We start from the raw sequence: 27,665 nt of genomic DNA, 5'->3' as shown, positions 1-27,665 counted from the left end.
CTTCTGTAGATATTTCCATGGTTTCTGCAAAGCCGTGGGAAGGAGTGAGGTGTCTCCAGCCACCAGCTGAGGTTCGTCAGTGCCTTTTCCAAGGACACGCAGGAGCACAGGCACCCAGCTGGCTCTCAGCAGGTCTGGGTGCATGAGGGTCACGTCTGTGCAGCGTCGTACTTGGACGGTGGGATCTGCTGGTGAGGATGTTTGACCCTAGGAGGTGTGAGGAGCTGGGCAAAGTCCTGCTTACACGAGGAGAGGATGGGTTCCTGGTTCATCTGGTGGAGAAACCGGAGTGACTGTCCAGTGCTGGCCACTTCCTACGGCACAGAGGGGCAAAGAGAAGGGATCAAGGTTCCTGGAGGCAAATTTCATTACCTGAACACTATTTGTAAATGCATGGGGGTCTTCACTCAGCCCTACGTTGTCCTCAGTTTCTCCATGCCTGCAGAGACTTCCAGAGAGCCCATCAGACCCCAGCCACCCAAGATTTTGCACCGTCTACAAATAGTTGGTACTTGCTGAAAAGAGCAGATCTGAAACCACAGTTGGCAAATTGCATCAACAAGCATATTCTCAGCGAGGCATTGTTCCAGTTTGTATATGTCTGAAAAGAACTGTTCAGGCATATGTTAAAGTTGGCACCTTCTCCCCGGGACTCGCTACAAGCTGACGGCTGGAGCATGATAACCACATCGCGATGCACAAAACATTCGGCAAATAAGGGAAAACAAAGTCCACTCGAGATGCTAGCAGGGCCGTGACGGTGACAAGCAGCAGAGGAAGAGCAACGTCCCCTGGACGGAGCCCTCATCCTGGCCTGCCGTGTGAGCCAGATGTATTAGCAAGCACTTTTGGAAAGGGTTCAAGAGCAGCGCCGAAAAGCCGAGCAGAAAACCTGCTGTCCCGGTGCTAGCCCGGGATAATCCTTCCACAAAGGCTCAGCAGTTGGAAGGGGAGAGGAGGGCAGCACCACCTGCACCCGGACCACGCGGCATCCTCCAGGCTCTGTGCTTTGCACCAGGCTGAAGGAGGCGATGCCTTGCGGTCTGCTGAGGCTCAGAGGGGATGCACGGGCTCGTGAAGGGCTCTCAGCCCCCGCTGAGGTCTGCGCCCTGCAAAACCCATCCTTTGTAGCAGTGAGGAAGAGGAGTTGGGAGCTGCTGCTGCTCCAGCTGCCAAGGCTACATCGGGCCTTTGCTCTGCTGGGGTGCCTTGGTAGAGTGCTCGCCCCCAGGGTGTCTCCTGAACTGAAAATGACTGGAAAAAGGGGGAAATATTGTCCTGGTTTTGCTTGTCCTTGGGTGTCCACGTAGAGCCGCTGCTGGAGATAGGGTGCTGGGCTGGGCTGGTGGAGTTGCACCTTCATCAGAGCATCCCCTGAGCCACACAAGGGGCTCTGCCCCAGCCTGAGGGTGTCTCGTGGCTGGGTGGGGGGACACGTGTGGGCTCCCCCTCATCCCTTCTACCAGAGAAGGGGGTGACTATCAGAGAGGGGTTCACCGAAGGCTGGCAGAAGCATGGGAAGCTCAGTGTGAGACACCCCACACCCCCTCATGGCCCCTGGAAGAGGCAGCACCATCCTGCTCAGACGGTGATGACCTATGCAGCTCAGGGGTAGGACCAAAGGACCTCCAGAGGTCCTTCCAACCTCAGCCGGTCTGAGGTACAGCCTGTAATTCTGTGGGGGCAGCTGAGTGCCTGTCCGGCCTCATTAGCGGGAATAATTAATTACTTGCCCTGCTGTCTCGCTAGAAAGCAGCATAAAATGAGTGGCAGCAGCTCCGGCTTCTCCTCCCCATCCCAAGGCCTCTGTCAGGAGTGGTGTGACGCCCATGGAAGGGGACGAGGGGAGAAGCAGAGCCCGAAGGCAGGTGCTGTAGGACCCGGTCCCAGCTCGAGGAGGACCGTGTGCCACCAACCCCTGCGTGTGTGGGAGCAGGGACATCATGGACAGCAGCTCCGTGGACCACGGTGTGGCTGTTTTCCTTCTGGCACCTCGGCTTTCACCATGGAGAAGGCAACTCCACGCCACACCACCATCAGCAGTCTGGGTCCTTGGGCAAATCCCAGGATCCCAGCGTGGCTGAGGCGGGCAGGGCCCCCCGTGTCCCCCCCAGCCCCACGTCCCGGCGGCTGCTGAAGCTCCCCCAGGAGGAGCCCCCCAAGCTCTGGGCAGCCTGTGCCAGGGCTCCGGCACCCGCCCGGCCCAGCAGTGCTGCCTGAGGGGCAGGGGGAGCCGCCGGGGCTCCGGGCTGGGCCCGCGGCCTCTGGGCCTGGCCCTGGGCACCGCTGAGCAGAGCCTGGCTCCGGCCTCTCCGCACCTCCCTGCGGGGCTTGGCGGACACGGACGGGATCCCCCTGCCCTCCTCGTCCCCAGGCCGAGCAGCCCCGGCTCTCTCGGCCTCTCCTCGCGGGACAGGATCACAGAATCATTGGGGTTGGAAGAGCCCTTTGAGATCATCTGGTCCAACCCTACCACCGCTGTCACCCACCGAACCACGTCCCCAGGCACCACGTCCAACCTCTCCTTGAGCACCGCCAGGGACGGTGACGCCACCACCTCCCTGTCACCCCATCCCTGCACCTGACCGCTCTTTCTGAGCAGAAATGTCTCCTCATTTCCCACCTGAACCTCCCCTGGCACAACTTGAGGCCATTCCCTCTGGTCCTATCACTGGTTATCTGTGGGATGTGGCCGACCCCCAGCTCCCCGCACCTCCCTTTCAGAGAGCAATGAGGTCTCCCCTGAGCCTCCTTTCCCCAAACAACCCCCCCAGGCCCTGCAGCACCTCAGAGGGGTGATTTTGGACTCACCCCACTGTTCCCAGTGCTCTCTGGCACTGGGAGGGGGGGACTGACGCTGGGCCCAGCACCCCATACACAGCCTCACCACCCTCCCTTCTCTACCAAGGGAGGCTTGGGGGGGGATCACCCCCCACAGTACTGGGGTGCCTTGGGGGGGGATGCAGGTGCCTGGGGGGGTGTTGAAGATGCCTTGGGGGGGATGCAGGTGCCTTGGGGGGGGGATGAAAGTGCCTTAGGGGGGTGCTGGTGCCTTGGGGGGGATGCAGGTACCTTGGGGGGGGAATGAAGGTGCCTTGGGGGGGATGAAGGTCCCTTGGGGGGGATGCAGATGCCTTGGGGGGGGATGAAGGTGCCTTAGGGGGGTCCTGGTGGCTGGGGGGGATGCAGGTGCCTTGTGGGGGGGATGAAGGTGCCTTGGGGGGGATGCTGGTGCCTTGAGGGGGGGGATGCAGGTACATTGGGGGGGGATGAAGGTGCTTTGGGGGGGGTGCTGGTGCCTTGGGGGGGATGAAGGTGCCCTGAGGGGGGGATGAAGGTGCCCTGAGGGGGGAGTGAAGGTGCCTTGGGGGGGATGCCGGTGCCTTGGGGGGGATGCTGGTGCCTTGGGGGGGCGCCACGCTACCAGGGGCCGATCTGGGGGCGGCGAGGGAAGAGTTAAAGGGAAGGCGAGCGGCTCCGGCCTCCCTCCCTCGCTGCCTTCCCCCCCCCTCGCTGTTAGGCTGCCGCTTTGACAGGGGGTGGGGTCGGGGCCGGCCGCCGTTTTTGCCGCAAGAAGGGGGGGGAAACGTGGCAGGCGTGCTTGGGGGTGGGCGACGGGCGACAAAATGAGGTGAGAGCCCCCCCGACGGCCAGGCTGGGGGCCACCAGGCAGCCCTCCCGGCGCCGCCCGGCTCCATGCCCGCCGCTGCCTCGCACCCCGCCGCTTCCCAGCGAGCATCCCCGCCACCAGTAAGGTTCTGGGGGGGGGGGAACTGGGAGATACTGGGGTGGAGGATGGGGAAGGGAGGGGGGCACCCTATTCTTCCCCACCCCCCCACCCCCAAGTGGTTCTTTGGGGGTAAAAATGGGGGGTGGGGGGTGGGGGGGAGGGGGGAGGGAAGGGGGGGGGGGGGGGGTCGCCCCAAATGGCCGCCCGGGTGTGATTTGGGGATGGGATGGGGTTTGGGGTTTTGGGGGTGAGGGGGGGGGGGGCTGTGAGAGGGGTTGCTGGGGGGGTGAAAGAGGCTGGGAGGGGGGACGGGGACGGGGGGGGGGGGAATGGCTGCTTGTTTGTGCCTGAAGTCACAGCTGCCTGGATCCGGCCCCCGCGGGGCCCGCTTGGGGATGACAGCACCCAAAAATAGAGCATGAGATGGGGAAATGTTTTTTTTGTTTTTTTTTTTTGGGGGTGGGGGGGGTGGAGGATTTGGGCACGAACCCGCTTGCCAGTGGCCGGCAGCATCGGGTCGGGCGTGTGTTGGGTGGGTGTGTGCCCCCCCACCCCCCCCCCTCCCCTTGCTCCGAGACCCCCCGGATCCTTTATTTAGGGCTTCGTTTTGGGGTGATGGAGGGGAACGGTGGCTGGGGAGGGGGGGCTTGATGTCGTGGGGGGGGCGGGAGTGGGGGGGGGGGGCTCTGATGGAGCCAGCAGCAGCGGTGCTGGCGGCCGAGCGGGCGCTCAGCGTGCAGTTGCTGGGAATTATGTCATCGGCCTCGGAGCTGGGTGGCCCTCGCCCAGCAGCGGCGAGGGGGGGGGGGGGGGGGGGGGAACGAAGCGGGGGGCACCCGCGTGGGACCTCACCCGGGGAGGCACCGAGGGCGACGTGAGGATGGGAGCATCGCTCCGGTTCTCCCGCTGGCAGGGCTGGGGGTGGTTGCTGTCCCCCCCCCCCCCCCCCCCAGCCACCGTGGGCTGCATCCCTGCCCCACAGCCCCGCTGCGGCCCCATGGGCATCGCCGTGAAGCCGGGGGCTCTGCTGCACTGCAGCGCCGACCCCCGTCTAGGTGTGCGTGTGGAAATGGGGGGGCAGAGACCCCCTCTGCCACCCCCCCGTCACTCCCTCCGCTGCTGGGTGCAAATATGGGGACCTGTGGCTGCCTGCGGCCCCCCCAGGATGGCTGGTCCAGAGGGAGCATCCTGGGATGCTCGGGAGCCCGCTGAGCATCCCTTGCCTGCAAGGGGAGGGAGGGCAAGGCCGGCAGCCCCCTCCTGCCTCCCCGCTGCCCCCCCGTGAGGCTGAGGACGGGCAGGGAAAGGAGCAGGGTGCTGCGGGGCGGTGCTGGAGCTGCCACTTTCTGCCCCACACGCAGGTACGTGGGAGAGATGCTGGCGACAGCCTCTTGAATCCACGCTGGGAGCGAGCGCGCCCAGCCTGGGGGTGCCGCTGCCCCCGTGAGATAACCTCTGGTGCCTCCCTTAGCTCCTCCAGCCTCTGCTTTCAGCATCCTTCGTGGACAAAACCCGGATCGTGCCAGCAGAGGGGTCCTCCGGGCTGACACCGGCATTAAAATAGGGCGCAGGACCCCCCCGGCAGGGTTTGGGGGCCCCTCTGTCACCAGCTCGCCCGTGCCCTCCCCGGGGAGGCGATCGCCCCGCGTGGTTTGTTTATGTGCAGGCTGGAGCGGCGATGTGCCGCCGCTATATATAGCACGCCATGCTGTCATCCGAGTTCAGCCCGGCTGGGGAATTTATTTCCTCGCCGAGCTTGGGAGGCGACCGGGCTGGGAGCAGGCGTGGGGACGCCGTGCTGCCATCCCCCCACCGTGCCCCACGTGCTGGCTCCGCGGGGACGGAGGGGCCGAGGGGGAATTCGTGGAGGGGATCGAAATTCCCCCGCTGGCTCCACGGGGCTTGGGTGGGTGTTTAAAAAGTGGCACAAGGGCACGCAGGGCCACACGTGCTCTGTGTGCCGGGATCGCCCGTCCTCGAGCTAATATTTGCTGGGTCACCGGGCTGATGTCTTAAGGAGCGACCCCATGACCCCAGATCCAAAAAGGGGAGGTAGAAAAGTGTTGGAGAGCCCGATGTCCCCGATGTCCCCGACCTCCACGGGGGCTGCAGCGTCACCGCAGTGGCAAGGGCATGGAGCACGGTGCGGGCATCTCCTGCCGGCCTCCTGCCTTGCCAAAGGGCAGGCGGGGTGGGTGGTTTCCAAAAATGCATGCAGGAATCCGGATAAACTGGGTTGCAAAAAGTTTCTGTAGGGAGCCCTGTCCCGACGGGGAAGCTTCGGTGTGAAGGGGGTGTCGCTGGAGCTGCCGTAAGGCTCGAAACCTGTGGGATCGCACCAGGGAAATCCCAGCCGTGCCCAGGGCTCTCGGAGAGATCCAGCAAACAAAGGGTGGAAAGAGGAGATTTCTTTTTTTTCCCTTCTCGGCAGATCTTTCCCCATTAGTCATTCTTGTCACAGGAGCTGGCAAACACGGTTATTATTTGAGGGATCTGAAAGTGAAATGGAGGCACGCGCCCAGGAACCGAGGTGTCCCGGCCCCGGGGGCTGCTCCGGTCCCTCCGGGTCCCCCCCCCCCCGGGGCTGGGGAGGTGGGAGAGGGTCTGGGCACGGACCGAGAGCTCGGTTTTGGAGCCAGGTGCGTGCAGGAAAAGCACCCAGCCGTGGTGCTCTGCCATGAAGGTGGTGGTCCCAGCGCTTGGAGACCCTGCCCCAGCCCCTGCCCTTCTAAATAAAGGGGGCAAAGCGCCCCCCAGGCTCATTTCTCCATCACCCAGGCGCTGTCCTGTGCCTTATGACCGAGGGCTGGCTGAATCCAGGCACAGTCCTGGCTGAGAGAGTGGAAATTCCCCCCAGGTCTCGTGCAGGAGCTGCAGAAGCCACCAAGCTGCTGCAAGGCTCGCCACCAGGCCCTCTGCTACCCGAGTTTCTCCCTCCCAAAAGTGTCTTTGCAATGACTACACCGATCCTGTGGATTTTAGTTTTGCTGCCCGGGTCTGGCTCCTGAGGCAGAAGGACGCAGAAACGAGGTGGGACCGTGGCGATTCCAGCTCCAAGTCACAAACGTGGGCCCCAAACCTCGCTGCTTTTATTGCAAAATGCATCTTTTTAGCCGCCGCTCTTTCCGTCCTTCTCACACTCATGCGCCGAGCTTCGCAGCAGCCATGAGGGCTGGAAAGGTTTTGGGGTCTCCTTTGGAAGAAAGGGTTTTTTTGGCATTACGGGACAGCAGCTGGAGCCTCGCTGGGGCACTTTGTGCCCAAGGATCCGGGAAGGCTTGCGTGGAAATCACACCTCCAACCTGGGCTGAGAGAGAACCTCTCCCATTCTCCATCATTTGGTAGCCGGGGGATTTATTTAATGAGCCGAGCTGGACTTTTCCTCTCCACGAATCTCCCTGATAGCTTTCTGATCTGTGTTTTCCGATGCCCTTTAGCGTCCCGGCCGGTCCTTGCACCTCTCCAGGCCCACGCGGGTGTAAGGGAGCCCGTTCGCTTCGCAGGCAGCTCGGAAGCAAGCCGATCGTATTATTACCACGCGCTGCTCTTCGCGCACGCACACAGCCTCACAAATATTTATCAGCTGGAGAAATACACGGGCTCGGGAGTTGCCAAGTAACATAACAAGAGGCGCTTTTAAATAAATATACGTGCGTCTGCGGGTGACGAATTAACCAAATCCGCTGGTATGTGGCCCAAAGACGTGTTTTCCCCTGGAAGCACGGCACCGGCAGCAGTAAGGACGAGCTGAGCCAGGAAAAATGTGCGATAAGCACTTTGTGCGTGTGTCCACCAGCGAGGGAAACGTGGGGGGAGTCGGGGCCGTGCCCGTGTCTGCAGGGAGGGAGAGGCAAGCCCGGTGCCGTGGGCTGGATCTCCTCCTGCAGGCCCCAAGGGCTGCTCCCTATATAGGATAGGCTCAAATTCTCAGTATACCCCGTCGTGGATGCTGTATTGCTCACTGGTTCTCCGTTCCCTTTGCCCCTGAGCATCCACAAAGCAGCCCAGGGCTCCTCTGTCCAAATAAATCCAGCAGCAGCTGCGCTTACCCCAGCCTGCCCCACGCTTGGGTTGTATTCCCCACCTAACCAGGGTTTTCCAGGGCTCTGTCCCTCGTCTCCTGTCGCTAAATCCTGCTAAATCCTTGCTGTGCAGCCAGTTTGCAAGTCTCTCCTCCTTCCAGGGAGAAGCCCTGTCTTGTGGGGTGGCGATTCGGTGGAGATGCTCAAGTCCATCAGCTCCTCCCCGCCGTCCCCGGAGAGCTGGAGGCACTTGTGTGGCCTTAAGGCTGTCACTTTGGGGGTCACTTTGGGGTCCTTGCCTGAAGTGAAGCACGAAGAGGGGTCCCTGGGCAAGAAACTGGGCAGAGCCAGCGGGGTGAGCATCCCCAGATGTGTCTTTTCAGGGAGAACCAACGCTGCCTGTCCTTGGTGTGCCCAGGGCAAGGCTGAATGGGTGGGATGGGGTTGTCCCCAGCTGCCGGGGACACCCTGTGCTCGCCCAGCTTGGGAACAGCTTCGTCCTGTGTGCCTGCGCCCTCCTCTCCGGGCTCACAGCACCCCATAAAGGAGCCGACGTGCACGGGGAGCTCGGAGCTTTTATTAGCCCCGATGCTGCAGCTGTGGGCACGGGAGCTCGTCCCCTTGTCCCTGCTTTCTAATTATATCTGGTGATCTAGTACAAGCTCCTTCTGCTCCCCGTGGGCCCGTGCCGTAATTATATCCCCAGCCCTGCCCTTCACAAGTGCTTGGAGGAATAACCCAGCCATCCCACCCGAGGTTTGGGGACCGGCCGTCCCACCAGATGCTTCCCTGTCCCTCCTGCTCGGGGCACCGGGGACATTTGCTCCTCGTGGTGCAAGGAATCGCAAGGGGACGGGGACAGGGACGTGTCTGGGGCTGCCCAGGGAAGTGGCGGGGCCCAGCTCCTCCTGTCTGCCAGCAGCTGAACGGGGATCGAGCTGCATCCTGATGAGATTTGCCATCGGCAGGGCCTGGAGGAGCAGGAATACCCCGAAAAGGTGAGGGTGCAGGGCGCCGTGGGATGGGAACGGCCCCAAAAGTAGGCACAGAGGCAGCCTCTGCCCCCAGTTCCAGCAGCTGGGATGGCTCCTGGCTCCTTGGGGTGGCTCAGAGGGGACAGGATGGAAGGGAGAGGACAAAACCATCCCTAAAACCACCAGGGATGCTGACGGAGATCAGCGCCCTGCCCTCCCTGCACCGTGGTCCTGCTTCCCCTGCCCAGGAGGGCTGGGAAGGAACCAGGACCTGCTCCTGGCTCCAATCCCTCCCTCCTTAGGCAAACACATTTCTCAAAATGCCTCTAGGAGCAGCCACAGCCCCACCCCGTGTCAGCCAGGACATAAATACCACCTCACAAGATAGGATGAGATATCTTAACGCCTTATCTCGTGGATAAGGCTGTGAATTTGTGAGCTGCACGTGTTTGGGGCCGGCAATGTCCCGCGGCCAAGGACCTCTTCTGTCTTCCAGCAGAGCCAGGGCAAACTCATCTCACCCGTGGCCAACGCCTGCTGACGCTCCCCAGGGACAGCCGGGGCTTTGTCTCCCCCTCCACGCTCTCAGGAGCCTGAAGTAGCTCTTAAATAACCATTTAAATAAAAATTAAAAAAAAATAAAACGCAAACAAGGGAGCCCAGGCACCCGGCGGGAAGGCAAACACTCCCGGAGGAGCACCAGGCACGGTGTTTGCTTTAAAAACGAGTCCTGCAGCTCACACGAGCAGCCCCGAGCAGCATCCCCACGCCCTGCCTACCCTCCAGCATCGCATCCTCCAGCCGGAGGTGATCCCTCCGAGCTGGGACTTAATTGCTCCTTCTTTAATGAACTCTTCCGTCCGTCCGTTGATGGCTTTTCCTCCCCGCTTCAGCCCTCGAGGAGGCAGGAGCTGAAGCGGAGGCCGTGGAGGGCACGGCCCCAACACCAGGCAGGACGGGGGAAAATCCTTTCGCTGCAATTTTCCCCCCGTGGCATGGGGGTGAAAGGATTTTTGCAGCCCTGCAGGGCTCGCACGGCTCGGCCTCATGGGGACAGGCAGGGGTTTGGGCCAGCATCCTGCTGCTCAAAGCGGGAGCAGACGAAAGACAACCCCAGCACCCCGCGCATCCCCTGGTACCGTGTCTCTGCTTCCACCACCCTCTGACTCTTCCCCTTTCACTTCCAGGACGCCTTTTCCCCAGCTTTCACAGCTTTCTTCCGCCACGGCAAGCTTTCCTAACACCTCTTGACACCTAACTTCATTCCAATCGATCTCGCGGGGCTAATTAACTGATCGCAGCAATTGGCATAAATTCCCCAGGTGGTTGCCCCTCCCGGGAGGGCCGCGCGGTGGCCGCTGGCCTTGGGCTTCTGCTTCGGGGCCACCCCGGGCAGGGACCCTGCAGGGGTGCAGGAGTTAGGAAGGGGCAGCCCCGGCACGATTCCCTTGCAAAATTTACTGCCAGGGGCCGTCACGGAGACCAAAACCTCGGTAGGTCGAGCGGGGAGGATCCAGGAGGTGCCACGGGTTGAGTGCCCTCTGATGGTCTTGGATATTTTGGGGGGTCTGAGGGTAACTTTCTTCATCCCTCCAGTCCTGCATCAGCTTTGCTGGGCTAAGCCGCATCCCTCCATCTCTTCTTTCTCCTTTTCTCAAATATTGCCCTGCAATTAGCATCCTTCCAACCTTCTGGGACCAGAAGGAAATCCCAGGACTTCTCAGATACAGGATTAGCAGCAGGCCGCAGCGCTCCTTGCCCTGCTTCTACGGGACCCTCGGGAGCAAATTACGAGAGGCCGCTGTTTAAAAATGTTTGTCCCCAGGCCGTGGCATTTAGTGTTTTCCTGGGTTACTAATGGACTGGAAAGCACTTTGCCGCCCCTGCGCAGAATGAAACATCAGCCTGCTTTTTTGCAAAGCCAGGAGAGAAACCCCTGAGCGTTTCTGCCTTTGCTCCCCTGTCACCAGCGATTTTCTGATCTCCGGCCAAGTCCTGGGAACGCTGCTGCAGGTCACTTGGTTTGCTGCTCTTCATTTTGGGGAAATAAAAGCGAAGGAGGCTTCCTCCCCGTTGTCTGTGAACCTCGGAGCGAGATCTGATACGGGCGGCCTTTGGGAAGGGGATTTGCTGTAAACTGAATTTGCTGCGCCCCAAAACGTTGCGGGGTAAATGCCCTAACTTACTTCGTCCAGCATGCCACCACGTCCTTGTCCCGGCAGCCGATGTTGGGTTTTGGGTGGGGAAAAGACATCCTGAGTGAATGTGGGGTCTCTGAGACCCTTTGACCCTGCCCATGCTGCCAAAAAACCAGATTGTTGGCCATAATTGTAACACAATTCCTCTCCGAAGGCTTGCAGGGTAGGGCAGAATGAATTTCCCTCCTTTCTCCACAAGAACCTCATCCCAAGAGACATTCAATGGCACCGTTTGAATCCATTCAAACCCTATTAAGCCTTTCTAATGCAAGAAGGGGAATAAAGGCAGAGACAGAAGGCTGTTCTGGAGGAGGGGAGGGGAAGGAAGTGGCTCCCAAAATGGGAGCTGGACCGGACGGGATCAGCTCCGGCAGTGAGAGGCGGCACCGATGCCCACGGGGCTGTTTGCCTCTTAAATGTGGTGAAACACGACGTGGGGCCCTTCCTCTACCTCTTCTCCCAAGGCCACCACCTCTGGCCAGTGGGACAGAGGCTGTTTGGGCCAGCCCTTCCGACTCAGCAAGTCGTGGAGAGCTCCTCCAGGGCTTTCAGTCCCCTAGGACGAGGGGTCAGTGGCACCGTGGTGCTGTGCAGGGTGTCAGCGCCAGGTTTTTGTGCTGGTGAGCCGCCAGGTCCTGCACTTCTTGGCAGTCCCTCCCCAGGAATCAACACATCCTGCTGCCACCTCGGCATACCTACCTGCTGGCGTGGCACCGCGGCACGTGTCCAGCCAAGTCACCCTGAACCAGGACACCCCAAAGCTTTGTCCCGGCCAAAATCTTCCCTGGAGACGCCCCCAGGAGCCACCAAGTTCTCCGGAGGATGGTGACTGCATGGCATCTCCTTACCAGGTGATTTGGGTCCTTACCTTTCCCCAGGGGTGCTCTTCCTTCCCGCACCGTGCCCCAAAGGGCAGCTACCGTCCTCCCTTCCCCACCACCCCGCCGTCCTGCTAGGGACAAGCTTCTGGTTGCCCTGGACTGAAACCGAAAACCAAGATTTTCCCAACAGAGAGATGTGTTTTCGGGGAGGCCTTGTGTGGGGTGGGCCTACTGAAAAAACCCACGCTGGGTTTTCAGTTTGTAAGCAAGGGTAGCTCTCTGCCCTCTTGCCATATAGCCTGGCCTCTGTCTGGAAAATTTGGTGGTTAATTTTACTTTAGCAAAATATTAGAGGTTATTATTATTATTATTGTTGTTGTTGTTGTTATATTATGCACAGGTGAACCTCTGGATCATGATCGTTTGGGTTTTCCCAGATCCTCCTCCACCCTTTTTACCTTCCTGAGACATGTCACGGGCACTTACTGTTTTAGGGGTGAACAGCACGGAAAATCAGTACAAAGAATAAGTGGGGAGGATAAAAGAACAGGGCCTGTTGGACAGCCTGTGAGATATTCCCCGAATACTCTCCCAAATGTGACCTCTATGCATTTTGCACCAGCTCTCGACGGATTTCTGTCCCATGAACTTGTCAAGCATCCCCTCGACCCTGGTACCCGCTGAGCATCAGCTGCATCCCACGGCAGGGGAGTTCCCCAGGCCAGCTACCACAGCATGAGAAGGGTTTTCTTCCTTTTTTTTCCCCCCGATTTCTTCCTTTACCTGGCTCCTGATGATTTTTGGCTGCGTGCTTCTCCCTCCCACCCCAAAAACGAGTCAGGGATTGACTTCTGTCTGTCCTCCTCCCAACTGCGAGCCGCATGAAGCACTGCCCCAAAGCCACCAGCGCTCTTGTAAAGCCTCCCTGAGTGATTTGTCAGCGCGGATTCAGTTAAAAACCTACAGAGGAAAGCTGCTGAAAGTACAGCTGGTGTTTGTGCCGGCAGCTCCCGCGGCAGCCGCTGTCAGCAGCACAGGTGAGACGAGCGGCGTGGGATTGCTGTCGTCTGCTCGCAGCCCAGACAAATTAATAGGGATGTTGCGCCGAGATGAATTCCGCCCCGGATATAGGATGTGTGAGCTCGCGACACGTGCCAGACTCCTCTGAAGCATGTTTCGGAGGAGCTTCCCATCTTATATTCACGTCCGAGGCATCGTAATAAAATCTGAGGCATAAATGCCGTGGGAGGAGGGCAATATGTGACCATTGCTTGGGGCCTGGGGCATCATTCCCCACTTTCTCCCTTGTTTGATGATCCCCCGGGGGCAGGGGTTGGAGGCAGCGCCCCAGCAGCCCAGTGCCACGTTGCCTTCGGTAGCCCCAGCAGTGCCAGCAGCCCGTGGCGGAGCGTCCCAAGGACTGTTTGTTTAAAGGGTTATCTGCCCGGTTAATTTACCCCCGCTCTCGTAAAGCCATCCGAAGCATTTTCTCACGGCTGTAACTAAATGCTGCGCTGGCAGCGAGCAAAGCGAAAAACAAACGTGAGCAGGGATAGGGCACGAGGGCGAGGCGGGCTGGCTTTTCTCCCTCTGGGTGCAGGAACAAAAGCTCCATACAGCAGCACTGCGTGAGGTGCCCCAAACACCACCAAGCTGGATCGCAAAGCTCGGGTGAGGACAATAAAAGAGGGGAAAATCTTTAAGGGGAAGGAGGAAAAAAATCCAGGAACAGTAGGGCCATTTTCCATCAGTCTTTGACAGGTGATGGTCATCTTCCTATTGACAGGGGAGTGACTGCGAACAGGAGCAAAATGCTCTGCCTTCTGGGCACGTCTCCTTGCACACCGGGTTGTTTGTTTAGGGATCACAGGGCAGCTTGCAGGGCTTCATGTCCCCGTTAGATCTGGCTGAAATTACAGCTCTGTTGAGCCTTGTAGCCCTCCTCATCCTCTGTCGCCCAGGTCTCTGCGTCTTCCAGGTGGAAAAAATTGCAGAAATGGAAACAGGGAGCAGCCCCAGCCTAGGAGCCCAGGGTGGATTTTTCTCCATCTGACGATGGTGTCGGGAACAACCCTGGGTTAGAGGAATGTACCGTGATGCTGGAGGAGCCTCTCCGGGGTGATTTGGGTAAATCTGTTGCGTTTGCAGCCGACCTGCTGGTACTTTCCGGTACTCTCAGTCCATTTCTGAGCAAATGAAAAATGGGGAGGAAACTAGAGTCGCAGCTGGTCTGTGCCTCACTTGCTCCTCCTTCTCTGCCCCAAAACTTGCTGCCGTGTCCTTCATGCTGCCGGACCCAGCAAAGGGTAGCCCTGTCCTGTGCCGTCTCTGGCTGCTTCGCACCCAATTGTTGCACGAGCAAGAGAAAGCAAATCAAAAGGCCTCCATCAAACCAAGTCATTTGCAACCTCTGTAGCTATTTCAAAGGCCCATTTTCCTTTTGCAGAGGATGTGGAGGGAAGGGAGAAGTGTTCAAAAGCCCAAAGCCGGTTCTGAAGTCCAAAGCTGGGCAAGCAAAAGGGTTTGTTTAATGAGACAGAGAGCTCAGAAACCCACGAGAGCAACACCTCCCTGCAAATCAGGTCATTTACTTAGTGAGCGAAAAATGGCTTCCCGAGGTCTGCAGCACAGAGGTGGAAATCAAAGAGCATTTGAAGGATTGAAAACCAGGCCCTGGCTTTGCCTCCCATCCCACCAGGTCCCCACCAGCCTGGCAGGCACCGAGGGAGGTGGCTAAAACATTTCACCGTCCCGTTCACAAGGATGACACTCTCCACGCAGCGCTTCAAAGCCTCAGAGCCTCCCGTTTCATGGGGACTCGGGTCAGGTGCCAGACTAAACTCCAAATTCTTTCCCAGATGGTTAAAATAAAAAAGAACCCATATAGCTGTGTCTAGCTCTATACCCAATGTATATGAAGTGATAAAACCCCTGGCACATATCTTGTGCGAGCTAATTATAGGATTTGGAAGCTAATGTGATAATATTTTCTTTAGACGTGTGGTGCAGATGTAATTACTTCTCCGGAGATGCCAACCACAGATGACGCAAGATGCCCTTATGTAATCTGCTGTTATTGTGCAGTTATGGAAATCTTCCCTCTCTGTCCCATCCCCTGCTTTCTCCTCAACACCTTCTTCCTGTTTTTTTTTCACCTTAAAGTCCCTATGGATTACTCAGAAGGCAAGGGGTGAGGTCAATAGGGCAAGCAGTAAGCGAGCAGCAGGGCAGTTGGGTAGAAAGCCGGCTCGTGGTGTCCCCATGCGCCTCGTCAGTGGAGGAGCAGAAGGAGCTGATGGCTCTGTGCCGGCCGTGCTGGCTTCACTGGGGCGGGAAAAGCTCCCCGACCACCTGCCCGCCTGGAAGGGCTCACGTCAAAGCCAGGTCTCCCCCGGCCCTGGCATCTCCCGTGGCTTGGACGTCAGCAGACAGAGGGCTGCCATCTGCTCCGCCAGCATGCCGTGGAGGAGCACCAGTGTAGGGAGCCTGCCAGAGCCTCCCCAGGATGGCACCAGCCTCAGGAGCCCCAGGAGGGGACGGGGATGCCAAGGTTGCGATCGAAGGTTGCTTGAAGGTCTCCCAGGTGGCCCACAAAGCCACTTCGGACAGGGTAAAAGCGCTGCATGACCACAGGTCTCCAACCAATAATGCCTTCAGACCAGAGTGATTTTTGCCTGTGCTTTCGTGCTTTTTTTCATGCTTTATTTCTTCAAAATGCCCCCGTCCCACCGCCTTCCTCCTATGGCCGGACAGGCAGCAGGGACACGGGTGCCTCCAGGACACAGCCTTCCTCCACCGCCAATGCACCTCAAAGGGGAAGCAGTCTCCTGAACCACCAGCAAACCCCACCTCGACTGCAAATATTCTGCAGGAAAGGTTGCTAAACATCCTGAAGGCAGGACACCAGGCACCCCGGCCCCTTTGGGGCCAAGAAATCGAGCCAGGGCAGGGAACAGGGAGCCCAGAGTGGGGAACAAGCCACGCATGGGCATAAGGAAAAGAAGTGAGAGCTGGCAGCTGGAGCAGGGAGGGGAGACAAAACCACTGGGTCCCCACTGGGGAAACTTTTTTCCAGTCACGGTCCAGTGCCAGCCACTGCAGGGGAATTTTTCTGTAGGGCAGGGAATACCCACATTGCTCTGAGGACAAAGAAGCCAGCCACGGGGAAGCCAATAGCGGGGGGGGTGTTTTTTTGTCATTCATTAACCACAAACCGACTCCTGCCGGAGCCCAGGGCCATCAGTCATGGGTTTAGATGGCACTGCAGCTCCCACTCGTCCTCCCTCAGCCAAATTCCTCTCTGTGGGCCCTGGCTGGGTCCCCAGGGGCTGGGAGGGAGCGCAGGCCTCGGGGTGTACACAGAGAGGCTCGGTGCGGTGACATGGCGTCCAGGCCCGGCCCCATGGCCCTGACAGGAGCTCCTTTCACCAGGGCACCAGGACCTCTTGCTTCTGTTTCTGCTGAAGCCGATCAGCCCCCAGCTTGTGTCCAGAGAGGTTGACCAGGATGGGGACGGAGTGGGTGAGCCAGGCACCGTGCATACACACAATTTGTACCTGATGATGGTTTTGCCCTAATCTCCTCCTTAGTGAGGCAAATAAAAGCCTTCCACCCTGAGCCAGGCAGGCTGAACCTAATCCCCGAATCCCAGTGTGGACAGAAATGGCACATTAGTGACGTTAGTGGAGATCTACTCCTGCTGGTGGCAATTTATTTTGCTCCCATTAATTTTTACCAGGCCTGACCTGCTGCTTTGGGACTGAGAATGGGCCTGGGCAGTCTCTTGGAGGTTTGCTTCCTTTGTGCTGGATAACCGCTCGAGGCTGGGTGCTTAGATAAGCTTCTGAGGTCCCCAAATTAGCTGGGAAACCTGACAAACCCCCATTTTCTCAAGGCATATTGGCTACTGTCTGGCGGAGACCTTGCCACCATTGCCACTGGGGTGTCGTGGTTGCTCAGATGAAGCGTGAAGGCAGAGCAGGGAGAAAGGACAGCATTGCTTACCTACACATTTCTTTTCAGCTCCTAAGTTTAAGATGGGTGAGGATCTTGGCCAGCTTTTATGTGGTTCGAGCTCCTGTGAGAGGATCAGGCTCTCTCTTCCCTGCCAGAGGATGTGTGTTTTGAAGGGCTGGTGAACAAAACCCCCTCCAGTCTTTCCTGCCATGAGCTGCAGGAAGGAAGGTGGCCATTTGATGTGTGTTTCTTCTTGCCTGTGAGCAGTTACGATGAGCAGGCATGGGATGGGGGTGCCATATGGCCAGGACAAGCTTTTGTGGAGCATCACATGTTCCCCCATGTGGCTCAGGCCTGACCTACATAGCGTGGCCAAGCCACCATGCCGGAGCATCATGGCTTTCATCTCCCACAGCTGGAGATGCAGGAGCCTCCCCTGATTTACGGGAAAACCTGAGCTATGCACCAAGCTGGGGCTTGCCAGCACTGCAGACGGTTTTTCTGCTCTGTCTTGATCCAGCACAGCCCTCTCAGGAAGAGGCAGCTTATACCAGCAGGGCTGCTTTGGGCAGGATAGCAAACCGTCTCTCTGGATGACAGGAACCAGAGTCTTTTGGCTTGTTCACGTTGCCTCAAGCTGAGCGGGCAGATGTTGTCGTGGGTTGGAGATAGAAAGCGTCCCCCTTGTAACAAATAGCATCCACGCAGCTTTGCAGTGACCCCCCATCCGTCCTCGGCAGTGGCTTGGAGAAGGCCCTCTCCTATCCACACCTCTGTGTGGGTATGGGGGAGCCTCACACGGCCTCAATTTATTCACCTGAATGAGCAGGAACAAGCTCTCGCAGCGTTTCAGCTTTCCGAGCAGCGCAGTGGTGGCATCTCATTGTGTACGTACCGGGGCAGGTGAATTTGCAGGTGCAGATGAGGCTTTTACATCATTTAAACAGCCTACGGTCTCTTTGAGTGCAAATAAATACTGGGCGTTCACAGGACTTTGTTTTCCTGGGAATTCAGCCCAAGGGCTTGCCCCAGGTTGAGCAGATTGCAGTAGTGGTGATTGTATCATTTTTCTACCATTAAGGCTGCACTTTCTGGCATGGCACAGCCATGTTCCCATGCCAGTAACACACTGCCTGCTTGGCTGCAATTCCTATGGTCCCTGCAAGACACCCACAAAAATCAGATGAAGCAGCATCTCTCCAGAAACGAAGGGATGTCCCTGGATGCTCAACACCCACGAAATGAATAGGGGAAGAGCTGCAAACAAAGGCCACAAATTCAAGGAAGGCTTTCACCAAGGCACATCGAGGTGTCCACCTCAAGGAAGCTGCAGACCCCTGAGAAAACCCCTACACAAGCTGCAGCTCTGCTGTAACTCACCCTAAGGACTGGAGTTACTGCACGAGATCTTCTTTCAGAGTGCAACCTGTCGGACATCAGCCTCTTACAAGTGCAGTCGGTTGCCAGCTGAGGTGGGAAGCTGGATTTAAGCTGCAGTGATGCTGGTTGGAAAGCTCGGGAGGTCTCCAGCCCCGCTCCGCAGTCGCAGCAGGGCTATTGTCATCACGATACCCACTTGACCTTGGCGTTGCCCACCAAGGCTTGAAGACACGAGTTGAAAGCATGTGCCAGAGCCTGGAGACCTTCATTTAGGAGGTGTGGTTTTCTCCTGCTCCTCAGGGCTTTGAAAATTTGGGAATGAGTCTGAGGGAGGAGATTCATTTTCCCATTTCTGCCTTGCCACGTGCCCGAGCACATCGATGCTCTCTGCTGAGCCCAAGGGAAAATCCTGAGTCAGGGACGTTCCTCCAGACCTCGCTGATGATGATGTTTTGCTCCCACTCCGATCAGTGCAGAAAACCCTTAACCACTCCTACAGCTGCAATCCAAGGACCTCAAAGTGCTTGGAGATCTTGAAACGAAACGGCTCCAGCGGGAGTGAGATCACCCCGCCGGGGGAGCTGCTCCGAGCGCGCCACTTGTGCGAGAAAAAGGAAAGAGAAAACAAAGGATCCGGGGAACAAAGCCTTGGGGTTGTAGTAGAGTTTATTTTTCTTTGCCTCAAGAGGAAGAAGGCATTGAAAAGAAAGGGGGTGAGCAGTATTTTTCTTTCTGGAAAGTGATTTTTATTTTATTCAAGGGAAGGAGAGGGCATTGAAAAAGAGAATTATAAAGAAAAAAGAAAAGAAAAAAGAATAAGAAAAAGGAAGTGAAGGGAAGAGAAGAGAACAGAAGGGAAGAGAATAGAGAAGAGAAGAGAAGAGAAGAGAAGAGAAGAGAAAAGAAAAAAGAAAAGAAAAGAAAAGAAAAGAAAAGAAAAGAAAAGAAAAGAAAAGAAAAGAAAAGAAAAGAAAAGAAAAGAAAAGGACAGAATTTCCACAGAAATAATTCTCAAACAGGAGAATTTTTCCGCAGAAGAGAAAAAAATGACTAGGGATCCCCAAGGATGTCTGTACTTTGTCCCTATTTCTCTTTCCGAGGTGCACGCCGTGCATCCTGCCGCTGGGAATCTCTTCTAGCGCTGCCCGAAGTAGCCTACGTTTCTTGGGAATCCTTGCTCCTGGAGTCAAAGGGCAAAATCAAGAGCTCGAGTCTCTGCGGGGATCTGTTTCAGTGTAATTTGCACCTTCTCCATGCACACTGCCGTAGTTCGGAAGTATGCATGACCCGTACTTGGTTTTTGTTAGCGTTGTTGTTATTTTCCTGCTCTTGCTGCTGGCGGACGGTGCCGTGCGTGCGCCCGGCGGCTCCTCCGACACGCGGCCATCCCGCCGGTAGAACATTTCACTCAAAAAGCCCAAATTAGCGGCAGCTTCGTGGGGCTTTATTTCCCTCCCTGTGAAGCCTGATTGCTCTCCGGCTGCAGCCTGAGAGCTTTTTGTGCCTGGGCTCGAGGCCACTTCGAGGCAGCGAAACCAAGGAGCTGGGCTTGCTCCGAGCACGTTTTCCCTGCTGTCTCCTAAGGGCAGGGCTTCTCCAGCAGCTCCCACCCCCGCAGAGATGCTTGCAGCATCCCGCTCCCCCATCGGCCTGCAGGGAGCTTGTGGAAACCCCTCGGACCCGCGTGCCCAAAATGGGCTGAAAGCAGGCAGAATCCGCCAAAGTCAGGGACGGGTGGGCAGCAGGAGCGCTTAATGCTCCCTGCCACGGGAGAGAGCGGCTGCCCCTTCCATTGCCTCTGCGCTGAGATGTGAGATGTGCCGATCTGCAGGGATCACATCCCACCACAAAGCTTTTATTATCATTTTTAATTTGTGCGTGATTTTATCAGAGAGTTTGGGGTGGCACGGAGAAAACGCAGCCTCCCTGCGTGCCAGACTCTGCCTCCCTCACGCGTTTCGGTGAGATTTAAAATATGAACTAACCCAAATCGCGAAAAGCTGAGGCTGTTTCAAAGCTGCCAGGCTGGAACCTGTCCCTGCAGTGGTCTCATTTCATCCACGCAGCAGGGGGAAGCATCTGCCCCAGGACGAGAAACCTCCGAAATCAGTCGGCAGAGCCGTCGGGTACCCCTCCAGAGCCCCCAGCAGCCAGCAGCACTGGGACCAGCGCCCTAAATGGTGCAGCTCGTCCCTGCTTGCACCCCAGGCACCTTTCCGTGGGAGATGCTGAGATGCTGGAAGGGCTGCGGGTCCCTCCCTCTGTGCCGGCCTCTCGGCGCCATCGCCTCGTTGCAAAGACGCGAAGAAAGAGTTAAGGCACGGCACGGGCTGCCGGAGGCCAATCAGGCAGAGCAAAGTGCGGCAGGTTGTTTACACCAGGTAGGATTTGGGAGCTTTGCCCGGGGCCCCGAGCAGGTGGACGATGGGCAGAGAGCCCGCAGCAGGACGGGGAGCGCGGGAGGACGGAGCCCCAAGCTGTCCAGGTAACCCCCCCCCGAGGTTTGGGGTTTTTTTTTTGGGGGGGGGGGCTTCCTTCCCTCTCCGTCCCCCTCTCGCAGCAGCTCGGGTGTCTTTGTTGTTGCTCGGGGCCCCAGTTCCCACCGGGACTGGCTGCGGGTGCTTTGCCCCCAGGTTGTGCTGGGGTGGGGTGGGAAGTACCCGCCGTGCATGGAGCTGGGCTGCTTGCGGGGGAAAATGCTATTTTCTCCCCCTATAAACTCCTCCCGGATCCAGCCGGCATCCACCAGCACCGGCACCTCGCTCCCCATAATTTAGGGGATACCAGCGGCCCCAAATCCCAAGGATTTGGGGTACCAGTGAGAAGCACGGTGGGGAGACACAGGGGCCAGCTCCTGGCTCTCCACGCGGGCACGTCCTGCGGGCAGCGCAGGGGAATTGCTCCACGCCCTTGAAATTCCTGCGGGTGAGTTAATTATAAATCACGGACGGGCCCACGGCGTGGGCAGCGGGATCCGGCCGGCACGGGGCTGGTTCGCAGCCTTTCCCCGTGGTCCTTTCCCCCGCCCCCAAAATCGTGCTCGGGGGGCCCGGTGCCGAGGGGATCCCTCCCTGTGCCACCGCGAGGGCCGAGGAGTGGTGATGGCACGGGGATGCTCGGGGAGATGCAGCGGGTGGAGGAGGGTGTCCCGGCGGCACGTGGGTCCCTGTTGGGGACTTCCAGGGGACAGCAGCGCCGCAGGGACACGCCGTAATGGGGTGGGGGCTCCTTGTGTCCCCCCAGTGCAATACGCCATGTGGGGCAGCGGTGTGTGTCACGCAGGAGCGGCTCATCTCCAGCCACGCTGCATAGGAAATGGATCTTTTAACACGGGGAAACTGAGGCATGGAGGGCTGGGGTGGCTTCAAGCTGCCCAGCCTGTGGTGTGGAGCATCCCAAACCTCCATCCACCAAGCGGCGGCCCCGTCCCCGCTGTCAGATCTCTTTCCCCGTAGATTTGGCTGTGCCCTAGGGGCAGAGCAAAGCCCCTGGGTGCAAATGGGGCCAGAATCCCGCTCGAGCAGCCCCAAGCCAGCTCTGCTATCAGTCAGGGCAGCTTGGGGAAATGGGGAAAACGCGGGCGCAGCCCCAAACCCAGCCCCAGAGCACCCCGAGGAGCCGGGGAGGAAGGAGGACGGGCAGGAGGAGGGCACCGGGCCAGGACTGGGTGCCACGGGGCCGGTTTCGGCTCGCAGCGCCGTGGTTCCTCCTCCTGCTGCTTCCCCGTGGCCATGCAGCGTGTAGCTTCAGCGCGGCCGCGAGCGGGGAGGAAAACTGATAGCGAGGCGGGAGGATTAGCCGGGGAAGGTGGAGCAGGCTGCGCTGCTCAGGCTTTGCCGGGGCAGGACAATGGGGCCTTTATTGAGGAAGGTGGGGTTGGCATGCGGTGGGGTTGGCATGCGGTGGCGACCGGCTGGTATACGGTGTGCCTCGGGCAGCTGGGGGAGAGGGAGCTGGGATGTGGGACATGGGGTGGGACATTTTGGCACCCAACGTGTCCCTTGGGCAGCTGGGGGACAGGGAACTGGGATGTGGGACATGGGGTGGGACATTTTGGCACCCAACGTGTCTCTTGGGCAGCCGGGGGACAGGGACGTGGGGTGGGACATTTTGGCACCCAACGTGTCTCTTGGGCAGCCGGGGGACAGGGACGTGGGGTGGGACATTTTGGCACCCAACGTGTCTCTTGGGCAGCTGGGGGACAGGGAACTGGGATGTGGGACATGGGGTGGGACATTTTGGTACCCAAAGTGTTCCTTGGGCAGATGGGGGAACAGGGAACTGGGATGTGGGACATGGGGTGGGACATTTTGGTACCCAACGTGTCCCTTGGGCAGGGAACAGGGACGTGGGGTGGGACATTTTGGCACCCAACGTGTCTCTTGGGCAGCTGGGGGACAGGGAACTGGGATGTGGGACATGGGGTGGGACATTTTGGTACCCAAAGTGTTCCTTGGGCAGATGGGGGAACAGGGAACTGGGAAGTGGGACATGGGGTGGGACATTTTGGCACCCAACGTGTCCCTTGGGCAGCTGGGGGACAAGAGAACAGGGACATGGGGTGGGACAGGGGACAGGACGTTTGGTACCCAACGTGTCCTCGCTGGTGGGACCTGTGAGGGACCCAGGGCCCCTTCCAGCAGAGCGAGGAGCACCCCGTGCCGGGGACATCGCGGAGGAGCGCTGCCACCCGCTCTGTCCCTCGGGTCCAGATGGGGACGGAGGAAGCCGCCGCCCCGCAGCCCTCCCGACTCCCCGCCTGGGTCTTTTCATCTCGGCTCCTTTGTTATCAGGCTTATTATGTAAATAGCTGATGAGGCCCCCCGTAATGAGAAAGTAGTTTCCCAGAATACAAAAGGCTGTAATTATCTCATTAGCAGGCGGAAAGGAAAAGGAAATGCTTCTAAGCCGCTTGCTTTTATTTCCACAGAGGCCCAAGAAAGTGCAGCCCCCGAACACGGTGACCTGCCTGCCCCGTCTCCTGCCACCCCGACCCCGCGTCTGCGCAGGGTGGGAAGGCAAACCAGGTCCTCACAGCTCCTGAATTGCCAGTCCTGGGGGGGGCTGAGGGCTTTAAATTGGGGCCAGGAGCTCAGGGGATGCTGCGGGTCCCTGCGCAGACCCCTGGTGCTCCCAGCTGCCCAAGGGACACTTTGGGTACCAAAACGTCCCACCCCATGTCCCACATCCCAGGGGGGGATGGAAGGAAGGGGAGAAAACGGGGCGGGGAGACAGAGCCACGCCTCGAGCGGGGGGAAAGGGAGCTCGGCGTGCTTGGGAAGCTGTTCGCCTGGTGTTCTCTGGCCTCTGGGCAGGGAGAAAGCTCGTGGCTGAAAAGCCAGCGCTCTGCGGGCTTCCGCAGGCAGGTCCGTGTCCAGCAGGGCCGTGCTCTCCTGCGGCGCTGGAAGAAAAGCTGGCAGCCACCAAGCCGGGATGCCGGCGAGGGGAAAGGAGCCGGAGGAGGCGCAGCAACGAGCCACGAGAATTACTGGAAAAAATGCCTGGGAGTGAGCGGCTGGGAAAGTTCATCCCGTCCCCTTCTCCAACGAGAGGCAACGTGAGAAGGGCGAGGGAGAAAAGGAGATGCCGAGGTCGGAGGGGAGCAGAGGTGTCCCTGCCTCTTGCATCCACGCTTCCGGAGGTGCCCTCGGCCAGTTTGGGGTCTGGGAGGGGCCCTGCCCGTGGCATGGGGGGGAATTAGGTGGGTTTTAAGGTCCCTTCCAACCCAAAGCACCTTGGGATCCTGTGGTTCCCTTCTCCAGCCACACCACCTCCCTGGCACTGGTGCCAACCACCGGGAGAGCCGACAGAGCCCCGAGCACCGCGCAGGTGTAGGTCCTACCAAAAAAAAAAACCAAACACGTGTTTTCATCCTGCCAGTAATTGCACGCTCATTAAAACCCGAGCAAACCGCCGGGACGGTGAAGGTCACGGCCGCACCTGTTACAGCGAGCGGCTGGGGGGGCAGATTTTTGCCCTCTGGGTGCCTTTGCGTGCTCCTGGGGACCGCATGCCAGCACAGCGCCGCGCTTCGGGGCTGCCTGCAAGAGCTCGCCCTGCCTGCGCCCGGTGATTGATTTCCCTCCCGCGTGGCACGGTGCCTAGGTATGTCTCCCAAAGGCCTTTGTTACCAGAGCGTTAACAATTAACCCGCTCGGGCAGAAACGGAGCCAGGCCTTCATAATCGAGGCTTGGTTAACTATTCAGCTGCTTATCGGAAGGCAATTTTTCTTCTGGCTAACTGGAAGGCGTTCGCTAACTCCTTTGGATAAAGCAAAGCGTGACGAGGCGGGAGCCGTTTCGTGGATTGCTGTATTTACAGAAAAAGTCCTCAGAAAGCCACAAAAAACTTGGTAAGAGGCAGCCGCGGAGGGCTCACCCACCGCAGCCAGGGAAAGGGAGATCTCCCCCCAGATTTTCTGCGTTAGAGGCAAAAATATCGCAGGGTCCAAAGCAGGGCTGTGGGAGGAAAGGTGATCGTAGCATCATGCTTTAGGTGGCACGAGCAGGTGGTGCAAGGTGGAGAAGGTTTGGGGAGCTGTGTCCCCAGCAGCGAGGAGGCTGGTTGCCCCCACGGGGCACGTGCTTTTCACGAAGATGCCTACCAGGAAGGCTGCTCTGCCTCGAGCCAGGCAGACACAAAAAAAAAACACAACCTTTTCAGCTTTTGTGCGCACACAAATGCTCGGAAATGGGAAATTAGATCAGCGTTTGTTCTGGAAAGGTTCCCTTCACCTCCTTTGCGCCTGCAGAAAGTCCCTTTCTTCGGTTCTGCTGCAACCGAGAGGCTTTGGGGAGCAAGGGGAAGGGCAGAGCTGGGCGAGGGCTGAGTGCTGCCCCTGCGAGGCGGCTGCTGCTGCGAGGGGCGCCGCTTGGGAGCGACTCGGGTAGAGCTGGTCCTCCTCGGGGGGTGGGATGGACACGAGTCTTCTCCTGGGCCCGGTGAGGCCGAAGAGCAAGGTGGCCCTGGTGCCTCCAACGGCTGCTGCAGACGGGATGTGACGCCTGGAAGGATAAAACGTCTGCAAAGGGCAGTGGATGGCAGAGCGCTTCGAAATCCAGAGCTCCCTTTGGCTTTCTGTCCATCTGGGGCCTCTCCCCACCTCTCCACTTCTCGCCTCGGGGGTCTCTTCCATGCCCAACCACGCTCAGAGGTGATTTCTCTTTCCTTCTTCATCTAAAGAAGGGGCTCGGGAGTGAAATGCCGGTAAAGCCAAGCCACTTTGCCTTCCTGCTTGCTCCGTGCCAAGGAGATCTGGGGCGTGCGGAGCTAACCGGGTTAAGGCAACTCCGGTTTCTGTTGCTCCCCGGGGGGCAGGTGAAAGTCAAACCTCTTTGCAAAGGAAAAAAAAAATAGCTCAGGAGGCCACAGGAGACGGGCTCCGGCCCTGCCAAAAAGCAGACCCCGATGCTCCGTCTTTAATTTGCTAATGCAGCCTCAGAAGAGCTGCGTCCCCGGCCCGAATTGCGCGGCGGCGGCGTTACAGGTGCAGGAGGGCAGCGCGGGGGTTTTCCAGCCCCGAGGTCCCGATGCGTGGTTTGAGCAGCAGGACAGATGTCTGCGTTGTTTACTGCCTCATCTTCGGCCGCCCCGTGCTTTAATTAGGCTGGTTGGGTTTAATGAGGCTTCCCGGGGAGCACGGCACCGTAAAGCTAATGAAATCTGGGGGGCGGGTGCGTTGCGGCGACTCATAAATCTCGCGGCTGTTGTTGCACGGTGCGCCGAGGTCCTCAAACATAAGAACGCCCCTGAGTGCCCAAGGAAGGAGAAATTGGGCTTGGAGGCACCAGGAGACATGGATGGGGCTCAGGTTCCCCACCCAGCATCCTTGTTTCTCTCTGGGAGCCGCACGTAAACCCCATTTTTGTTAGTGCTCCCACGGGAGGGACGCGGTTGGGAGATTTAAGGAGGAGAAAAGGTCCTCAGGAGGTTTTTTAATCACAAGTTCCTCCAGACACGGAAGGAGAAGAAACTGCCCCCAAGCCCTGCGCTGGCACCTGGAAGCATTATTTCTCACCTCAGCCTCGCTCAAAACCTGATTTCACAGCTCACCTAAGGGACGAGGGGGGTAAAACCTGGCTAAGAACTGGGGCTGGCCAAAAGAAACAAAAGTGAGAGTTGCTGTTCCCCCGCCCCCCCCCCAAAAAAAAAAACAAAACCACATCCCTTTTTGGCGAACAAAGCTGAACTGCCAGGGTTCTGTTGGCACTTCTGGAATCTCCTTGAAAACATATTTGAAATGCTTGCCCGTATGCTCAGCTTATCAGATCCTGGGTTTACAGTAAACATAAGCTAATAACCAACGTTTTCAGAATATTTTCTTGGATGATTTCCAGCTAAAAGGGGAAAGAAAAAAAAAAAAAAAAACATGCCAAAAAAAAAGGTCCGTTTTCAGAGTTTGCCCCCGTGGCGCAGCTTTGATCCCGCACCGTGAGACCAGCCCCAGGATGCTCGGGCCAGATTTGGGACAGGGCAGAGCTCTGCAAGATCAGGGCACCGGAAAAAGGGAGGTGGCTGCGGGCAGTATGCCTGGAAGAAGTCTCTAGAAATGTGTTTTAATAAACTGAAGATGAGCCGAACAAACCCTGTTTTAACCTTTTTTTTTTTTTCCGAGTACAAATAGCAAAACCTCATGAGCTAACACATCACAGCCGAGCTCTAGACCTAAGCAAACTCTCCAGCTTTAATTAGGGGAGGTCTGAATTAACATCCGAACCCCAAGAAGAAGGAAACCCCCAATGAAACGCCCTCCCCAGCCCCAAACCTCTCACCACTTTTGTGATCCCTCTTTTATCCGGGGGAAACCTGCACCTCACACCACCCCTAAATAGCTGAGTGTCCACAGCTGCCCAGGTACCACTGATTCTGCTCCTCCAGCCTTGGTTCAGCTGTGTCCAGCGTGAACTGAAACACCCGGAGGCATCAGAGACATCTGCACAGGCTGGAGGAAATAAAATGGGCCTCCACGGAGACCTAAGACCTTCTGGAGCAGCCCTGGCAAAGCACAAAGACCCCACAATGGCAACGAAGAAATGGAAAGCGTGTTGGCTTTCCCCAGACAGGGAGAGTCTGGGATTCATTACATTCATCCAGATTTAGCAATGCACTTTCTCCCTTCTCTTGCAATATCTCACGTAATGGGATCCTTAGCAGCATCAAATTCTCCATTATTCAATGAGGCAACAAAACAAAATTCTTGTTGCGGGTTTGTTCCTTTAAATAGGATTGGTTTCACAGCTTGGTGGTGCTGATTGCATTAAATAGGGCCAAGTTAGCAGTTAAAGGGAAGGGAAATCCCAGGGACACCTTCACCTTCTGTATGATCTCCACGCTCTGCTCCGGCTCAGCTCAACGCAGAGCAGCTTCCCCACAACTTTTTATCTTATGGGATCATCCCACCTGTGCTGTTTGGGAAAACCTATCGGTTTCTGTTGCTTTTCTGTAACTTTCAGAATGGACTTTCAAGAAGAGGCCTGATTTTTGTAGGAAGTGATGAACTGTACCCCTGTGAGACTTGCCTCAGCACCAGTAGCTCTGGACCTTGACCACGTCCGTTGTTAATGGGTTCAGCCCCAGTGCAACC

The 27,665-nt window shown here is 58.0% G+C and overlaps 1 protein-coding gene across 2 annotated transcripts in view; it reads left to right on the top strand.

Moving 5' to 3' along the window:
• The first annotated feature begins 3,526 nt into the window (after positions 1-3,526).
• The window catches only part of LOC121069058 (leucine zipper putative tumor suppressor 3-like), a 43,491-nt gene continuing 19,352 nt past the window's right edge, over positions 3,527-27,665 (top strand). Inside the window, exon 1 of one of the 2 annotated variants that reach the window (XM_040554755.1) lies at positions 3,527-3,750. The gene's annotated coding sequence lies outside the window, so the exon portion shown is untranslated. The remainder of the gene's footprint in view (positions 3,751-27,665) is intronic. The other variant, XM_040554754.1, reaches the window with a different exon arrangement.

The sequence above is a fragment of the Cygnus olor genome, chromosome 4 (genome assembly GCF_009769625.2).
Source record: "Cygnus olor isolate bCygOlo1 chromosome 4, bCygOlo1.pri.v2, whole genome shotgun sequence".
Taxonomy (NCBI): Eukaryota; Metazoa; Chordata; class Aves; order Anseriformes; family Anatidae; genus Cygnus; species Cygnus olor.
This window is presented reverse-complemented; position numbering and strand designations above follow the sequence as displayed.